The sequence below is a fragment of the Lupinus angustifolius genome, chromosome LG16 (assembly GCF_001865875.1).
Source record: "Lupinus angustifolius cultivar Tanjil chromosome LG16, LupAngTanjil_v1.0, whole genome shotgun sequence".
NCBI lineage: Eukaryota > Viridiplantae > Streptophyta > Magnoliopsida > Fabales > Fabaceae > Lupinus > Lupinus angustifolius.
The window spans coordinates 14,506,777-14,508,269 of NC_032024.1; positions in this window are offsets into that span (position 1 = coordinate 14,506,777).

The following is a 1,493-nucleotide window of genomic DNA, read 5'->3' on the forward strand; positions in this document are numbered from 1 at the left end:
AGTAAGACTTCATATTCTTCGATAGTAGGTGGGGCATCAACATTTGGGAATTCGAAGATTCTCAGCTCGGTATTCCAATACTGCACCATGGTAGCCATAGCTTTTAGGGCCACACTGTCCACAAGTATAAGGAGAAGATCTATCAGCCTCCCATACTCTTTTGCAAACTGCTCTTGTATCTCATCTGGTATTCTGGGGATGCAATCAACCAAGAAACCGACATCATTACTATGCATATCTGCTTTTGAACATTTTCTTGGGCACGGAATACTGGTAGAGACTAGAATTGGTGAGGTCATCTTGTCACTTTGCTATATGAAGTCGATCTCTCGAACAAACCTGGAAAAAGCTAGTGACAAGAGTTAGTAAAATTCCATAAATGAATGTATGAAATGCATGATAAGATTTTATAAATGCCAAATCATAAGTGCAACCCTCATCACGAAATATGAATTACCATGCCATATTATTTCATATCGTTTAGCTTGACTAGGGACAATGACTTTCTTGTCCCTAGCTTAATAAAAATTACTCTTGGGATATGAGGTCCCATTATGAGTAGGTTTGTGAATATGTCGTCGTCATGATAAAAATAAGTTGAAATAATGATGAAGAGCCAAATAAAAAAATGTGAGAGTAAGAAGTATGCTTCTTGTGCTTCATATGGGTAAGTCTTATGATAGATACAACTATAAGCCACATTCCTAGGGTGGGATACTAGGGCATGTCTAAAGTGGACACCTTGGTAAGTTCTAGACTCCTAAAAGGCCACCAAACTGCATCCCTTTCACAAGTTAGAAACGGGAGGGATCAAGCCCCATCGAGCATCTAACCCATGATACCGGTAACAGTCTGATCGGTTCATCATACCAATACAAGATTAGGCTCTAGGCCGGCACCGATAAGGCAGATGTTCATTCTAACCCTAAAAAGGATATCTTTAATACCCAGGTATAGGGCATATGTGTGTGCGAAGACACTGTGTACTTACGTGTTGTGTGTGAGAAGCATACAAACCTTTTTAGATGAAACCCCCAACACTGCAAAACAAACTCCAAACATATATATGAGTACAATTAAATATATATAGAAAAGGCAAGAAGTAAGAAAAAAAATTAAGCTTTAAGGGGTACATGTGAATTTATGCAATTAGTTGCTTCAGGCCTGACTCTCTTAGGAATTCCCCAGTGGAGTCGCCAGCTGTCGCGCCCCGATTTTCGGTCGAACACCGGTCACGCGATTGATTTGGAGTCGCCACCACGTTTTTGCGGTCAAAACATAGAAAACCCTTTCGACGCCCAAATATTGGAAAGACTTGGCCTTTGAACTAGATCTCTGGACTCGGGAATCAGTTACGAATCGGGGAATGTATTAGCACCCCGTCCACCCGTTATCAAACAGTACCCGCAATAATCGCATGAACTAGATATACCCTAAAGCTTGTTAAATCAATTAATTATTTACAAAAAAAAGTTTTTGTTTTTATTTTTTGT